The following is an 18117-nucleotide window of genomic DNA, read 5'->3' on the forward strand; positions in this document are numbered from 1 at the left end:
GTTGAGCAAGCAGTGACAGCGCCACGCCTGGAGCGTCCGGCCCGCTAGATGCAATTAGAATTCATTGCTGGGTTATGAAGGCAGATCATGAACAGCTTCAGTAATGATGGGCCCAACCACGTCAATCCCCAGAGCTATGACGTGTCGGCTAAGGCGGAGTAAGGGAAAGGGTGACAGATGTCACCAGCTCCTAGCCAATGGATAGGCTGCATATTTGCGGACATTGGTCTAACACACAAAATGGTTGCCTCTGCAATGGGTAGGTGATTGGCGCACTGTGATCTAAGAATGTCGCCATGATCTTGTTAAAGAGAAACAATCAAAAACAGACACGATAGCGATTAAACACACTTGTATATTTTCCTTGGCTAGAGATGACCTGTCATTGATGTGTTTCTTAGGTCACTTCAATGAACTGAAATTTTCTCTGACACAGATGCCCTAGGACATGAAACAAGCTGCCAGCTGTGCACTTGAGGTCAACTTCATGTTACTGAATGTGCAGAGAGCTTGACCTGGAGGGGAACTGTAATTTGTCTACTGCTGTCAGGAGGCACTAAAACATTCACTCCACTACTTAAAAGGTAAAGAGGATATAGTCATGGGATCAGTGCCTAGTAATGTGTAGGACCCCTCTAGTCCGGCGAAGTGGCATCGATTCCACAAGTAGACTGAAGACCTCTGGAGAGATGTTGACCCACAGCTCCTTGATATTTGTAGGTGCTGGAACTTGGGTGCGAATGAACCGACCCACCATGACCTATAAATTCTCGACTGGGTTCATTTTTTGAGTGAACGTGGTTGACTTGTGGACAACTTGGGACAGATGACACTGTGCATTATACTACTGTATTAATCCATCGTTGTGTGGGTACATGAAGTCCATGAAGGGCTGCAAATGGTCACCAAGCACTGCAATGCAGCAGTTACTTGTCAATGACGTGGTCAGGCGAACCAGCGGACCCAAGCCATGCCACGTGAACACACCTCACACCATTACGGAACCACCACCAGCCTGCACGGTGCCTTGTTGACAACTGAGGTCCATGGCCTCGTGGGGTCTGCACCACATCATGCCATCAGCCAGAAACATCTAGAACAGTGACTCATCGGACCAGACCACGTTACCAGTCCAATTAGCGACTTCACAAGCCCAGGTGAGGAGCTGTGTCCACTGTCATAGTGTTAACAGAGGCACTCTGGTGGGTCTTCTACTCACGTATTCATTGGAAGCTAAAGAACGCAGTACTAATCTGCTGGATATGCGTCTGATACCTCCTGCACAGAATGTGGATGTGATTTGAGCCAGTGTCGCTTGTCTGCTACTACGGACAACTCTGGTCAGATGCTGCTGGTCAAGATCATTAAGCACCAGTGGTCTGCCATTGGGCTGTCCACAGTGGTTGGTAATTCCTTCCATGAGGTATTCCCGATAAGAACATGACACTGTAGATCTATTTTTTTTTTGCATAAAATGGGTGGGGCAACGGTTATTAAGCCCCAACCAACTCAGTAAACAGCGAGGGGCAGGGGAGTATATCGTGTCCCTATGTTCCTTTCTCTCTGGGTATGGCTGCAAGCAATTGGTGTCATGCCCGCCTCCGCAATGTGGGGAAATATCTGCCTGGGCTAACAGCCTGGGTTAACAGCCTGGAGAAATTAATAGGCTCTGCAAGGTTGCCAAGTGAAAGCAGACTGGACAAAGCAGCAGCTTAGCCATCTAGCGTCCTACAAGTTTGGAGAATAGCTGAGAGGGATTATAAAAAAAATAAGATTTTACTCACCGGTAAATCTATTTCTCGTAGTCCATAGTGGATGCTGGGGACTCCGTAAGGACCATGGGGAATAGACGGCTCCGCAGGAGACTGGGCACTCTAAGAATGAATTAGTACTAATGGTGTGCACTGGCTCCTCCCTCTATGCACCTCCTCCAGACCTCAGTTAAGGAAACTGTGCCCGGAAGAGCTGACATTACAAGGAAAGGATTTTGGAATCCAGGGTAAGACTCATACCAGCCACACCAATCACACCGTACAACTCGTGATAACACATCCAGTTAACAGTATGAACAACAAACGAGCATCACTCAACGGATGCCACATAACATAACCCTTTATTAAGCAATAACTATATACACGTATTGCAGAAAGTCCGCACTTGGGACGGGCGCCCAGCATCCACTACGGACTACGAGAAATAGATTTACCGGTGAGTAAAATCTTATTTTCTCTAACGTCCTAGTGGATGCTGGGGACTCCGTAAGGACCATGGGGATTATACCAAAGCTCCCAAATGGGCGGGAGAGTGCGGATGACTCTGCAGCACCGAATGGGCAAACACAAGGTCCTCCTCAGCCAGGGTATCAAACTTGTAGAATTTTGCAAAGGTGTTTGAACCCGACCAAGTAGCAGCTCGGCAAAGCTGTAATGCCGAGACCCCTCGGGCAGCCGCCCAAGAAGAGCCCACTTTCCTTGTGGAATGGGCTTTTACTGATTTTGGATGCGGCAAGCCAGCCGCAGAATGAGCCTGCTGGATCGTGTTACAAATCCAGCGAGCAATAGTCTGCTTTGAAGCAGGAGCACCCAGCTTGTTGGATGCATACAGGACAAACAGCGAGTCAGTTTTTCTGACTCCAGCCGTTCTGGCTACATAAATCTTCAAAGCCCTGACTACATCAAGCAACTTGGAATCCTCCAAGTCACGAGTAGCCGCAGGCACCACAATAGGTTGGTTCAAATGAAAGGATGACACCACCTTCGGCAGAAACTGCGGACGAGTCCGCAATTCTGCCCTGTCCATATGGAAAACCAGATAGGGGCTTTTACATGACGAAGCCGCCAATTCTGACACACGCCTAGCCGAAGCTAAGGCCAATAGCATGACCACTTTCCACGTGAGATACTTTAGCTCCACGGTCTTAAGTGGCTCAAACCAGTGGGATTTCAGGAAACCCAACACCACGTTGAGATCCCAAGGTGCCACTGGTGGCACAAAAGGGGGCTGAATATGTAGCACTCCCTTAACAAACGTCTGAACCTCAGGAAAAGAAGCCAGTTCTTTTTGAAAGAAAATGGATAGGGCTGAAATCTGGACCTTTATGGACCCCAATTTTAAGCCCATAGTCACTCCTGACTGTAGGAAGTGCAGGAACCGGCCCAGCTGGAATTCCTCTGTAGGGGCCTTCCTGGCCTCACACCAAGCAACATATTTTCGCCATATACGGTGATCGTGCTTTGCCGTCACGTCCTTCCTAGCCTTTATTAGCGTAGGAATAACTTCATCCGGAATGCCTTTTCCGCTAGGATCCGGCGTTCAACCGCCATGCCGTCAAACGCAGCAGCGGTAAGTCTTGGAACAGACAGGGTCCCTGTTGCAACAGGTCCTGTCTGAGAGGCAGAGGCCATGGGTCCTCTGTTATGCAGTTCCGGGTACCAAGTCCTTCTTGGCCAATCCGGAACAAGGAGTATTGTTCTCACTCCTCTTTTTCTTACGATTCTCAGCACCTTGGGTATGAGAGGAAGAGGAGGAAACACATAGACCGACTGGAACACCCACGGTGTTACTAGTGCGTCCACAGCTATCGCCTGAGGGTCCCTTGACCTGGCGCAATACCTTTTTAGCTTTTTGTTGAGGCGGGACGCCATCATGTCCACCTGTGGCAGTTCCCATCGATTTGCAATCTGCGTGAAGACTTCTTGAGGAAGTCTCCACTCTCCCGGGTGGAGGTCGTGCCTGCTGAGGAAGTCTGCTTCCCAGTTGTCCACTCCCGGAATGAACACTGCTGACAGTGCTTGCACGTGATTCTCCGCCCAACGAAGAATCCTGGTGGCTTCCGCCATTGCCACCCTGCTTCTTGTGCCGCCCTGGCGGTTTACATGGGCCACTGCGGTGATGTTGTCTGACTGAATCAGCACCGGTTGGTTTCGAAGCAGAGGCTCCGCTTGACTCAGGGCGTTGTATATGGCCCTTAGTTCCAGGATATTGATGTGCAGACAAGCCTCCTGACTTGACCACAGCCTTTGGAAGTTTCTTCCCTGAGTGACTGCCCCCCATCCTCGGAGGCTTGCATCCGTGGTCACCAGGACCCAGTCCTGTATGCCGAACCTGTGGCCCTCGAGAAGGTGAGCACTCTGCAGCCACCACAGAAGAGACACCCTGGCCCTGGGGGATAGGGTGATCAGCTGATGCATCTGAAGATGCGATCCGGACCACTTGTCCAACAGATCCCACTGAAAGATCCTCGCATGGAACCTGCCGAAGGGAATGGCTTCGTATGACGCCACCATCTTTCCCAGGACTCGCGTGCAGTGATGCACCGACACCTGTTTTGGTTTTAGGAGGTCTCTGACCAGAGTCACGAGCTCCTGAGCCTTCTCCACCGGGAGAAACACCTTCTTCTGGTCTGTGTCCAGAATCATGCCCAGGAAGGGCAGACACGTTGTAGGAATCAGCTGCGACTTTGGAATATTCAGAATCCAGCCGTGCTGTTGCAACACTTCCTGAGTGTGCGCTACGCTGATCAGCAACTGCTCCCTGGACCTTGCCTTTATGAGGAGATCGTCCAAGTATGGGATAATTGTAACTCCTTGCTTTCGAAGGAGCACCATCATTTCCGCCAATACCTTGGTAAATATTCTCGGTGCCGTGGACAGGTCAAACGGCAACGTCTGGAATTGGTAATGACAGTCCTGTACCGCAAACCTGAGGTACTCCTGATGAGGTGGATAAATGGGGACATGCAAGTAAGCATCCTTGATGTCCAGAGACACCATAAAATCCCCCTCTTCCAGGCTTGCAATGACCGCTCTGAGCGATTCCATTTTGAACTTGAATTTCTTCAGATAAATGTTCAGGGATTTTAAATTCAAAATGGGTCTGACCGAACCGTCCGGTTTCGGTACCACAAACATTGTGGAATAGTAACCCCTTCCCTGTTGAAGGAGGGGAACCTTTACCACCACCTGCTGGAGATATAACTTGTGAATTGCCGCTAACACTACCTCCCTTTCCTTGGGGGAAGCTGGCAAGGCCGATTTTAGGTAACGGTGAGGGGGCATCACTTCGAATTCCAGCTTGTATCCCTGAGACACAATCTGTATAGCCCAGGGATCCACCTGTGAACGAACCCACTGGTGGCTGAAATTTCGGAGACGCGCCCCCACCGCTCCCGGCTCCACCTGTGGAGCCCCAGCGTCATGCGGTGGATTTAGTGGAAGCCGGGAGGACTTCTGTTCCTGGGAACTAGCTGTATTGTGCAGCTTCTTTCCTCTACCCCTGCCTCTGGCAAGAAAGGATGCACCTCTGACTTTCTTGCTTTTTTGTGAACGAAAGGACTGCATTTGGTAATACGGTGCTTTCTTAGGCTGTGAGGGAATATATGGCAAAAAATTTGGACTTCCCAGCCGTAGCTGTGGAAACTAGGTCCGAGAGACCGTCCCCAAACAATTCCTCACCCTTATAAGGTAAAACCTCCATGTGTTTTTTAGAGTCGTCATCACCTGTCCACTGCCGAGTCCACAGGACCCTTCTGGCAGAAATCGACATTGCGTTTATTCTAGAGCCCAGTAGGCAAATGTCCCTCTGGGCATCCCTCATATATAGGACGTCTTTGATATGCCCCAGGGTCAGTAAAATAGTCTCCCTGTCCAGGGTATCTATTTCCTCAGATAGAGTATCTGTCCATGCTGCTACAGCACTACACATCCAGGCCGACGCAATTGCTGGCCTCAGTAGAGTACCTGAATGTGCATAAACAGACTTCAGGATACCTTCCTGCTTCCTATCCGCAGGATCCTTTAGGGCGGCCGTATCCTGTGACGGCAGGGCCACCTTCTTGGATAAGCGCGTCAACGCTTTGTCTACCCTAGGGGAGGATTCCCAGCGTAACCTGTCCGTTGGCGGGAAAGGATACGCCATAAGTAATCTTTTGGAAATCAGCACTTTCCAGTCAGGAGAATCCCACGCTTTTTCACATAATTCATTTAATTCATGTGAAGGGGGAAAAGTCACCTCTTGCTTTTTCTCCCCAAACATATAAACCCTCTTGTCAGGGACAGGGTTTTCCTCTGATATATGCAACACATCCTTCATTGCTATAATCATGTAGCGGATGGCTTTAGCCATTTTAGGCTGCAATTTTGCCTCATCGCCATCGACACTGGAGTCAGAATCCGTGTCGATATCTGTGTCAACAATTTGGGATAGTGGGCGCTTTTGAGACCCTGCCGGCCTCTGAGCTGTAGGATCAGGCATGGGTTGAGACCCTGACTGTCCCAAGGCTTCAGCTTTATCCAACCTTTTATGCAAGGAGTTTACATTATCATTTAACACCTTCCACATATCCATCCAATCAGGTGTCGGCGCCGTCGGCGGAGACACCACATTCATCTGCACCTGTTCTGCCTCCACGTAGCCTTCCTCGTCAAACATGTCGACACAATCGTACCGACACACCTAACACACACACAGGGGATGCTCTAATTGAGGACAGGACCCCCACAAGGCCTTTGGGGAGACAGAGCGAGAGAGTATGCCAGCACACACCCCAGCGCTATATAACCCAGGGATTACACAGTAACTTAGTGTTTACCCAGTAGCTGCTGTATAACTGATATATGCGCCTAAATTTATGTGCCCCCCCTCTCTTTTTACCCTCTTTCTACCTGGAGACTGCAGGGGAGAGCCTGGGGAGCTTCCTCTCAGCGGAGCTGTGGAGAGAAAATGGCGCTGGTGAGTGCTGAGGAAGAAGATCCGCCCCCTCAGCGGCGGGCTTCTGTCCCGCTTTCTGTGTAAAAATAATGGCGGGGGCTCATACATATATACAGTGCCCAGCTGTATATATGTGACTTTTGCCAAGAGGTATCATAATTGCTGCCCAGGGCACCCCCCCCCCCCCCCTGCGCCCTGCACCCTACAGTGACCGGAGTGTGTGGGTAGTGTGGGAGCAATGGCGCACAGCTGCAGTGCTGTGCGCTACCTCATGTGAAGACAGGAGTCTTCTGCCGCCGATTTTGATGTCTTCTTGCTTCTGCCGGCTTCTGTCTTCTGGCTCTGCGAGGGGGACGGCGGCGCGGCTCCGGGAACGGACGACCAAGGTTAAGATACTGTGTTCGAACCCTCTGGAGCTAATGGTGTCCAGTAGCTTAAGAAGCGCAACCTAGCCGCAGTTAGTAGGTTTGCTTCTCTCCCCTCAGTCCCTCGTAGCAGAGAGTCTGTTGCCAGCAGAAGCTCTCTGAAAATTAAAAAACCTAACAAAATACTTTCTTATCAGCAAGCTCAGGAGAGCTCACTAAAAGCACCCAGCTCTGTCCGGGCACAGATTCTAACTAAGGTCTGGAGGAGGGGCATAGAGGGAGGAGCCAGTGCACACCATTAGTACTAATTCTTTCTTAGAGTGCCCAGTCTCCTGCGGAGCCCGTCTATTCCCCATGGTCCTTACGGAGTTCCCAGCATCCACTAGGACGTTAGAGAAATATAATTGTTAAGAAGCTATTTGTGTAGGTCAACCTGCAGCCCCCAGTCGCTTGTTCTCATTTGTCCCTTATTCTGTGCTTTGAATAATGCAAAGTCTGCGACTGGACAGGAGAAGCTGACCTGTGCGTCACGTGAGCTCCTTCCCAGAGGTGAAGGAACAGGAGAAAGCGCAGTAACCGGCAGACAAACATGAAAAGGTAAGTAGAAGTAGGGGAGGAATGAGAGGCATGAGGTCTGATGGGCAGGAGAATTAGGGGGTCAAGCCGTGAGCAGGGGCAGGGACTGAGGAGCATGTGGCAATTGGATAAGGGGTACGTCGGGTGGTTTGGGGTAAATGTGGTAGGAGGTCCGAGTGGTATGTGCTGGAATTTGGGAAAGCAGGTGCTTTTTGTCAGGCTCTTTATATCCCAGAATTTAAGTGTAGTGTTGTGGCCCCTTTAAAGAATTGAGGGCCCTTGAGGAATATAAAGTTGTTCATCAATGATCTATATCAGTAATTCCTCAAATACACTGAAACCACCCCCATTTCCCAGCGAATCCTATAATACGGTGCAAGAGGCCTCAGACAGTGCAGCACAGAACAATCGCACGACACAGTGCCTCGTACCTCAGTGACGTCACTAGCTCCTAAGTAAATGGATCAGGTGTATTATCATCTATAGTGGCTCAGCCCACAAAGCAGCTGCAATACTCACTGATACTGGCAGAGCAATATCCCCGTATTTACACGTCTAAATAAAGCAGCGTTTATTTTAGCTACAAGTTTTTTCCCCACTATAATCTCAAACTCTACAATGCGATTTGATGAGGGGCGTAAGTGGCGCCCTGCAGTCTATTTAGGTGCAGAATTGTATTTCACAGATTTGAAACCGCGCTTAGACGAAAGACGAGTCCACGCACGAGTTACTATCTGAGCACTGAGTTACGTGCAGAAGATAAATGAGACGGTACATGGGAGAGGAGAACATCTTTATCTGGAGAGTGCATTCCTACACCCGTATATTCCCAGATTGCCTCCCCCACCACTAAAGGCCCTGGTAAGCAATACCAAGAAGAATCAAGACGCTGTGGCACAAGCCAAGAATGTATCTGAGCTCCCGCAGAGCAGCAAAGACCAGGAATCCAAAACACCCAAATCCCTTGAAGCAGAGAATGCATGTAGGGGAGAACAAGTGGACGCCTGCCAGCGTCCCATCTAAGATCTAATGTCCGCTGCTGACATTACACCGACTTACTGGCTTAGAGAGGGTGAGAAATTCCCTCTGGAACCCGTAAGGAATATTTACGTCCAGCCAAGAGAGGGGATTACCAGGCTGGTCGCCAACAATTCGGGCATTTTATCACAGGGAGCAAAGCTATAGAATAAACGTTTACTGCGGCAGTTTTATTGTACACGGATGGGACTGTAGGATAAACGAACCAACTGGACCCTCCCAAGAACCGAGTATGGAGACAAGAACAGAGTATGGAGACAAAGACTCGGGGAAGAAGATACAGAAAACGAAGAGAGAAGAAAAGAAAAAGAAAAAGAAATCTGGGTTGTTTTCATTCTCTCTTTTTTTTTTTTTTTTTTTTTAAAGTTCTTGCAAACTTTTCCAGATGAGACATGGTCGGGCGCCGTAGAGCACTATACCGCCCAAGCCGGACCAACTTTACAAAAATAAAATTACATATCTATAAGTTTAGTTTTAGTTTATTTTGAAAGGAGGTTCCTGCCCATGAATTCAGACGTTTTGGCTCAGTGTTCGTGTAAATCAAAACCAACAGATGAGCTGAAACCTCCAGCTGGGATTTAGCAAGTTCCAAATGACCTCACAGCAGGGAACTCAGCCAGAAACACTCCAGTAACAGCGCTCCCAGGGCCAGCTCCGTCCTAGCAGGGCCATGGAACGCCATGTGCCGGGCTTAGATATCGAGAACCCGGGCCTGGATTTTATGGCAGGGGAGCGTGGGGTTAAATCCGCAGCCTTAGCAGGTTTTTGTGGTTCGGGGAAAGAGGTGGGGGTCTGAAATTCAGAGCGCACCCCTCGGATGGTGGATTTAATAATTTCAGCGCCTTTCACTCATGTGAAGAAAAAAAAAAAGCTCCTAGAAAGATCTGCCTTTGTGTTATCAGCCTGACATTTAGCGTTCTGGAGGGAAGAAATGGACTCCGCATGAAAAGAGCGAGGGGGGAACTCACTGGGAAGAGAACAGAGGACAGTAGACCAAGACACTTGTTTGCTGCTCATAACACCGGCAGTCAGATAGCTCCTGTGAGAAATTAATCGCAGAGATGGAGTAGCTTTAAATAAAGCTGCAAGCAGGTGTGGTATACACGGTCGACATTGAACACTTTGATGTGAGAATTTCAACATGGCAGAAATGTTGACACGAAGGAATGTCTATAGACCATCCCTGGTGGCTTCTGGGTCCTGGTGGTCACATGTGCAACAGTTCTGACACAGACATCTGACAACGGTTCTGCAGAATATTCTACCCCTATCCCTCCCGTATCCTAACATCAATAACTGCTGACATTGTTGTGTCGACAACGATTGTCAACATTGTGCATGTCGACCTTATAACGGAGTTGTGTTTATTATAATATATATATATATATATATATATATATATATATATATATATATATATATATTACACCCAGAGCCTAGCACTCACCTTAATAAGTTCATTCACCTCTATACATCAGAACATAAATAGTGGGATTTTAGTTCATGGATTGTACAGTGCATTTAAGCTTGCAGCCCACATCACGGGACCCCATCTCACTGCTAGTCCTCCTCTATCACCTTTACTTTTATAACCTGGCCATTGCTGTCACATCAGAGACCAATTAAATGTGTGCTTCCAGGTTTAAAGCTCACCTGCCAACTAACTTATGGCTTTTAAAGGCGAGTCAGTCACCTACACAGCTTACAAATTACCACTGATGTATAGAGGTGAATGAACTTACTAAGGTGAGTGCTGGGCTCTCAGTGTAATATTATTTAAGCAATGTGGTCCTAGGCCATTGCAGGTGTAGCCTATACCACAGAGCCTATAGGGGACTACCATTAACAGATCCAGTTTCAAGACCAAATGTACCGTAAACAATTCCGAGCATTCTGCGTTTCTAGCAGAGCGCTACAAAGCAGCGCTCACTAATAGCTGGCGATTTAGGCACCAGACTGAACCAAAACCGCTGCCCCTAACACGTAGCACCTACACAGCATAAAGCAGAGAGACACTCTCAATGCCGACCAGCAAGTTCCCTGTATTTTACCCCATTTACCCCAGTTTTTAACACATTACTTTCCCACTTCACAAGCATGAAGTCCCCCCCCCACCCCCGGCATTAATCACTGCATACAGCGGTAACTGTGACGCGGTCTCACACTGTAAATATACCGCCAGGGTACAGAAGTTCAACATCTCCACCGCACGTTGGGCGTCCCACCCACAATAAGGCCTCTGCCGCTGGATGCAGGCCAGGCCTCGGCTCGGAAATATTTATGAAAACAGCTCTGGGTTATACGGCGAACAGATGTTCTTCATTAATACAATAGATGGAGGACGATAACAACCTCATTTAATTAACCATTTCCAAGCTCCTTGAGGCCATTCCTGGAGGAGAGCTAGGAGTTAAATGTACTCATCAAATCCATAATTAGTAGTTGTGGGGTGGGGGGTGACGATAGAAGAGATTGTGAAGTTCAGCCGGTCCCACACCCAACTACATCGTAGCAAAAGGGCCTGAAAAGATTGATGCCCAATAATAACTGGGCTGGGGACCTAATTCATGTTTTTTCACAACGGCTGACGTTCACGCAATGGAGCGATTATCTTGCGATTGCTTAATTGCCGCAATCGCACTGCGCACGTGCTAAGGTGACGTTGCGATCACGCTCGCACTGTGGGAGGTAACAGGGAGGAGGTGTGCCATGGCTGTTTTCGGGGCGTGTATCTGCCGTCAGCGGCGATCTTGTACGTAAAGAAACATGGCCACCACCAAGGAAATGCCCATGAACGGCCATCACTTTCACGCTCCATTTCTGATCCCATCTGAGCCGCACCCAACAGTGCCTTTGTGCGTCCATCTAGGGCAGGGGTGGTCAAACCAGCTAGGTGGTCTGGAAAACGTGAACGGTTCGTAGATCTCGATGACCAGTCTGGCCAGCCCTGACCTAGGGTAATGGTAATCGCAAATAACCAATCAACTATGTGAACATCACAATAGCACGTTCCTCCAAATAATTGTCACAAGTAAGTCTGGGCATGTGCCTAGCTGCTGCCCGGTAAAATTCACCAATCAAAAGCAGGAAAATGCCACTTAGCCAATCAGAACTTTTGTGATAAGGACACTGGCGCCGTGGCCCCTAGATTTAACAGGGGGACGACATACAGTTGCTTAAATCGCACATGGCCCCTTATACTCATCCATTAGCGTGGACTTACTGGTTTGTAGCAAATGGTCAGGCCATCCCACCAATTCATTGTCCTCTGGTGTTTAATAAAAATGTCAAATATATAAGAGCTTCTCCTCCTAAATGTTTCCGGTTTTTCTTCTGCTGAATGGTCAGGTTGACTCGCAGACACACAGTTGTCTATGTACTAGGCCTTGGAGGAAAGAGATAAAGCGCCAGCCAATCAGCTCCTAACTGTCACTTTACAGGCTGCGTTTGAAAAATGACCGTTAGAGACTGATTAGTTGGTTCTTTCTCTCTCTCTCCAAGGCTTTGTACATCTTCCCCACAGCCTGAAATACACATATTAGAGGAAGCACTGGCTGCACACAAGTACTGATATCTGTAATGATATATCTGTCCTGTAATTACCCTACAGAAGGATCCGTTTCCGGAGGCTGCAGGGAGATAATGAAGTCAGGGTCGTCCCTGGTCATAGACCTGCGCCCAGTGAAAGGTTCATGCGGAAGGTCTGTGCGCAGTAACTAATCGCAGGGGGACAGTAACAGTCCGGAGACCAATGCAGGAATGCCACCGGAATATATGGTGGGCTGCGCCTGCAGTCCGCTTTATTTCATAGTAACCAAGGAATTCCACTTCACATATATATACGCAGCTAAATGCGTCACTTATCCATGCATGGCCTGGCTTACGGCTCACTGGAGCCTCGTTTTTTTTTTTTCATCCCCGTCAATAGGCTTGAACGTTAATATAAGCCCAAATAGCTCAACAAAGCCGACTTGATTGGAATACACAATTATCCTGAAGCCTACAAGTTGTGATAAGATCTATGTAGAATATTATATATGTTATGTGGACCCCAGGGGCTCGGTGTCTATATACAAGGACTGTTCCCGCTGCCAGCACCATGTACTGTAGCTGATGTAGCCCAGTCACTGGACAGAGAAAATCTTTTATCCTGCAGGAGTCACTAATCTGAATTCCTGGGGTATCTGGAGTTGCATGAAGTGGAGGATTAGTAGAGGGATGAGACAATCACCTCCTTCGCCCCAGGACCTCTCAGCCCAGGAATCCGCAGGCAACCTGATATGAAACCTTATCTCCTGGAGCAGGCCTCAGGACAGTGTGGAGGGAGAGAGATGGGGGGATGGGGTACAGGGGAGCCTGGGAGATCTCCGCAGCTTAGGACGCGCAGTCCTGCAACACGATACTCCCAGGTTCTGCCTTTTGCCTTAATCAGCAATTCACGTTAAATCACAGAAAATCTAAACAATGCTGGGAGTAACCGGAGCACTTTCACTAAGTGTTATAGGCAGGAAAAAATGTGCCGGCAGTATACCCTCACTACATCCATGAGACTGCACGGAAGTGATAAACACAGCCTGTAACATGGCAATTAGGAGCTGATTGGCTGATACTTTGGGGTATATTCAATTAGTGTCGAAAGCTGCCGCCTGTCGAAAAGACGGCAGTTTTTGACTTTTTAAGGTCGAATCACGATTCGACCTATTCAGTCCCAGCTGTTTTTATTCGACAAGTCGGGGAATTCGACTTGCAGAATAGTATGTGAATTGGCGGTATAGCTGCCGATTCACGTACTTTTGAGGGATACGGGGCCAAATTCGACAGGATTTGGCCCAGTTTCCGACCATCTCAGTCAGACATAAAAAAATGTTGGACTGAGATGTGGGACCCAGAGGAGGAAAGGGGGGGGGGGGGGGGAGCCGGAGTACAGACGCGGGCATACAGGGGAGAGCAGCGCTGCAGCACAGCGCTACAGGAGGATGTGTCACAGCCGCACAGCTAACGGCAGCGTCCACCCGGCTACAGCAAGTGAGGTCACGCTTGCTGGAGCCGGGTGGACACGGCCGTGAGGTCATGCGACTGTGAGACATCCTCCTGCAACGCTGCTCTGCTCCGGCTGCCCGCGCCTGTCCCCGCTGGTCTCCCTCCTCTCCTCCGCTCACAGGTCTCATCTCAATTCGACTTTTTTTTAAAGTCGAACTGAGATGGGATTTAATAGGGGTTGTCGGATCCATTCCGACAAATGCATGTCGGAATGGATCCGACCCTAATTGAATATACCCCTTTATCTTTATCCAATTCAGCTCCCTCCATTGCTTAGGACAGGGACGGGGAACCTAAGGTTCTCCAGCTGTTGAACTACACATCCCAGCATGCCCTGCAACAGCTTTAGCATGGCCAAATAGCAAAACTGTAGCAAGGCATGCTGGTATGTGTAGTTCAACAACAGTTGGAGGGTAGAAGGTTCCCCATCCCTGGTTTAGAACATAGACCACCAAATGTATCTATTTATTAGCAGTTTCTTATATAGCGCAGCGTATTCCGTTGCGCTTTACAATTAGAACAACAGTAATAGAACAAAACTGGGTAATAACAGACAGACATAGAGGTAGGAAGGCCCTGCTCGCATGTGTTTGCACTAGAGAATATGAAGGTGGGACGTACACGGTTATAGGCCTATAATCCAGGGAGATTGATCCGTGTGTATCAGTGTGCTAGCATGCTCTGACTCCACTATCAGCGACCTTTACACAAAGATTCCTATCAGCTCCGATAAGGAAAATGAGACTTTAATAGGAGTAGATGGCTGCAAATCACTACCTAGCACTCCTCCATCACACTGTGGTAATGCAGAGCCTCCGCTCACCACACACTGTATACGGGGTGAGATTAGCATTCAGTGACTCACAACATTTACAGCACAAACAATCACACAACACCAGCGCACCAGGCTGGATCATTACATCAAATCTAGATCAAACAAACAGTAAAGCCCAGAAAATAAACTATTTAGCGATGCAGCCCATGGATTGGGGACATACGCGTCCCAGGCAAGACTGCGAGCAGTGATTATTAGTTAGCCCTCCTCAGCCAGCCATAGCAGGAACAGTATATTCTGCAGATCCCCAGAGAGCTCCTCCAGCTATTGGGTAAGATGAGATTGCTGGCAGAGGACGAGACCGCTGCACAAAACGTTTACAGGACAATCACATGTTGAATATGGTTATATTGCAGCTGAACTCCCAAAACAATGTAACAATGCACAATAAGAAACCAGCAACATCACTGAGAGTGCAGCCTATCCAGTCACTAGGAACCAGTGACATCACTGAGAGTGCAGCCTATCCAGTCACTAGGAACCAGTGACATCACTGAGAGTACAGCCTATACAGTCACTAGCAGCCAGTGATATCAACGAGTTTGCAGCCTATCCAGTCACCAGCAACCAGTGACACTACTGAGAGTACAGCCTATCCAGTCACTAGGAACCAGTGACACTACTGAGAGTACAGCCTATCGAGTCACTAGGAACCAGCGACATCACTGAGAATGCAGCCTATCCAGTCACTAGGAACCAGTGACATCACTGAGAGTGCAGCCTATCCAGTCACTAGGAACCAGTGACATCACTGAGAGTGCAGCCTATCCAGTCACTAGGAACCAGTGACATCACTGAGAGTGCAGCCTATCCAGTCACTAGGAACCAGCGACATCACTGAGAGTGCAGCCTATCCAGTCACTAGGAACCAGCGACATCACTGAGAGTGCAGCCTATCCAGTCACTAGGAGCCAGTGACATCCCCGAGTATGCAGCCTATCCAGTCACTAAGAACATCACTAAGAGTAAATCCTATGCATTCACTAGCAGCCAGTGACATCAACGAGTTTTCAACCTATCCAGTCACTAGCAGCCAGTGACATCACTAAGAGTGCATCCTATCCGTTCACTAGTAGCCAGTGACATCACTGAGAGTGCAGCCTATCCAATCACTAGGAACCAGTGACATCACTGAGAGTGCAGCCTATCCAATCACTAGGAACCAGTGACATCACTGAGAGTGTAGCCTATCCAATCACTAGGAACCAGTGACACTACTGAGAGTGCAGCCTATCCAGTCACTAGGAACCAGTGACACTAGTGAGAGTGCAGCCTATCCAATCACTAGGAACCAGTGACATCACTGAGAGTGTAGCCTATCCAATCACTAGGAGCCAGTGACATCACTGAGAGGGCAGCCTATCCAGTCACTAGGAGCCAGTGACATCACTGAGGCACGTCCTAGTTTATGGATGCGCTGTAGTCACTGTGGATAAAGTACCTGGTACACAAACACAATTATCCATGGTCTCCGCTCACTACCCTCCATACAGTATAATAATAACAGCGTTTTACAGTGATTCCGCTGACATGAGATCCATCCATGAAACCACAAATGAGGTGGAATGTATGTTCACTGTCCTGGGGCAGGCAGGCTGAGGGATGATGAACCACGCCATGCTCCAGGACCAGCCTCATTCTTCAGCTGTAAAACATCAGGCGGAAGCATTAACCCCTCACTGGCTGAAACCGTCCCAAACAAGCGTTGGCAATCTATTAAACTATTCCACAATGTGTCCCTACCACAAGAAATCCTATTTATTTTTATGAATTCCACCATCATGGGCTCGATTAATACTTCAGTTATTATTTTTGTCTCTCCTCTAAGATGGGCACTTTCCCCTTTTCAAGACTTTCCTAGCAAATTTTGTTACGCAGCCCCTGCGCCATTTTTTGTCGTCCTTCTCAAATTTGTTTTACCTTTATTTATCTTTATTATGTTCACGTTTTTTGTTTGGAGACAGGGTCTCCAGACCTGAACACCAGGTCTTCACAGTGACATATTGATCAACAGATCAATTGCTCCCCCCCACGCAATGGGTAAAAAATAAAATAACTCACTGTGTGGGGTCGACTCCACGAGTATTAAATATCCCAGCAACAGGGATCGTTCACTCATTCAAGGGATTAAAGGAATAGTAAAACAAACAAAAAAACATGTGGTGCTACAAAACATTCCCTGGGAACAAGATATAAATGCGGATGACATGACTGGGCATTTTCGCGAAATCTTTACTGTACTTCTTCAGATCTACGCCAGTGCAGGGCTCAAATGATCTGATGAAATGCACGTACGACTGATCAGTATCAAGTTAATGAAAAAGCTTTTAAGTGTAATGTGACGGCCGAGCCCTTTAATCATATTCTGATCTCTGTGTACACACACATGCACACAGAGTAAGATGGCAACGCGGTCACTAGAAGACTACAAACACACAAATAGTAACAGGAAGCAGCAGATGGAAATCTGCGGTCTCTGTGCCGCAGCCAAAGCCTGCGGAGGAACACACCTTACAGGAGAACCCCACACCCTTGCAAGATAGCTACGAGAGAACCGTGCCACCACCCAATGAGGAGACCCTTACTCAGTGACGTTCCCACCAGTCCGCTCCCCAAAAAGAAACTCTCCCAATACAGTATCAGAATGGCAGACATCGGTATACTGTCTGTTGTTCTCAATGCAGTTTTGTGCATAAAAATCCGTACAAATGAAATCATGTTTTTATAGAAAATCGGGGGCTAAACATTAAAGTTGCTGCAAGCAGGACCCATCAGAGGAACCCGAGTGGCGCCCGGCTAAACAGCAAAGTTGCTGCAAGCAGGACCCATCAGAGGAACCCGAGTGGCGCCCGGCTAAACAGCAAAGTTGCTGCAAGCAGGACCCATCAGAGGAACCCGGGTGGCGCCCGGTTAAACAGCAAAGTTGCTGCAAGCAGGACCCATCAGAGGAACCCGGGTGGCGCCCGGTTAAACAGCAAAGTTGCTGCAAGCAGGACCCATCAGAGGAACCAGAGTGGCGCCCGGCTAAACATTAAAGTTGCTGCAAGCAGGACCCATCAGAGGAACCAGAGTGGCGCCCGGATAAACAGCAAAGTTGCTGCAAGCAGGACCCATCAGAGGAACCCGAGTGGCGCCCGGCTAAACAGCAAAGTTGCTGCAAGCAGGACCCATCAGAGGAACCCGGGTGGCGCCCGGCTAAACAGCAAAGTTGCTGCAAGCAGGACCCATCAGAGGAACCCGGGTGGCGCCCGGTTAAACAGCAAAGTTGCTGCAAGGAGGACCCATCAGAGGAACCAGAATGGCGCCCGGCTAAACAGCAAAGTTGCTGCAAGCAGGACCCATCAGAGGAACCAGAGTGGCGCCCGGCTAAACATCAAAGTTGCTGCAAGCAGGACCCATCAGAGGAACCCGAGTGGCGCCCGGCTAAACATCAAAGTTGCTGCAAGCAGGACCCATCAGAGGAACACGAATGGCACCCGGCTAAACAGCAAAGTTGCTGCAAGCAGGACCCATCAGAGGAACCCGAGTTGCGCCCGGCTAAACAGCAAAGTTGCT

At 48.8% G+C, this 18117-nt stretch overlaps 1 protein-coding gene across 4 annotated transcripts in view; it reads right to left on the reverse strand.

Moving 5' to 3' along the window:
* Window positions 1–18117, reverse strand: part of ADD3 (adducin 3) — a 141655-nt gene that overhangs the window by 76942 nt on the left and 46596 nt on the right. The window lies entirely within an intron of this gene.

This window comes from Pseudophryne corroboree, chromosome 3 (genome assembly GCF_028390025.1).
Source record: "Pseudophryne corroboree isolate aPseCor3 chromosome 3, aPseCor3.hap2, whole genome shotgun sequence".
Taxonomy (NCBI): domain Eukaryota; kingdom Metazoa; phylum Chordata; class Amphibia; order Anura; family Myobatrachidae; genus Pseudophryne; species Pseudophryne corroboree.